The following is a 480-nucleotide window of genomic DNA, read 5'->3' on the forward strand; positions in this document are numbered from 1 at the left end:
AATCAAGTATGGGCATGGCTTTTTTGAGGAGTGGTCTTGGCTACACCACATGTTCATTATTGAATATCATGAGTAAACTAAAAGAAACTAGCTTATTTGGTTTCCTAAGCCATTCAACTGCTAATGCACCTCAGACAAAAAGGAGGAGACTTGAAAGAGGCTCTTCAGATGAGTCACCTGGACCAACAAACAGCAATGAGTTTGGTTAGTCATTATAAAAATTTGGTGTAATTTATAAGTAATTTACATTGTATATATCATAGATAATGCAACCAACTCAGCTACTTCTGACAGTGACAATCAATGCAGTTCACATTTTCCGCTTATTGAACCACCTCAGTCCCCAAATGAGACTTATGATCATTCTGATGCTCTGACTCAGGTTACTCCTGAAGCAGCTGGTAGCTGTTCCTCTTTCTCCAGCAACACCAGCATTACTAGTACTACTGAGTCTACTGTAAGTCTGTCTGTTGTTCCTGA

This window comes from Amphimedon queenslandica, unplaced genomic scaffold (assembly GCF_000090795.2).
Source record: "Amphimedon queenslandica unplaced genomic scaffold, v1.1 AMPQUscaffold_13522, whole genome shotgun sequence".
Classification (NCBI taxonomy): domain Eukaryota; kingdom Metazoa; phylum Porifera; class Demospongiae; order Haplosclerida; family Niphatidae; genus Amphimedon; species Amphimedon queenslandica.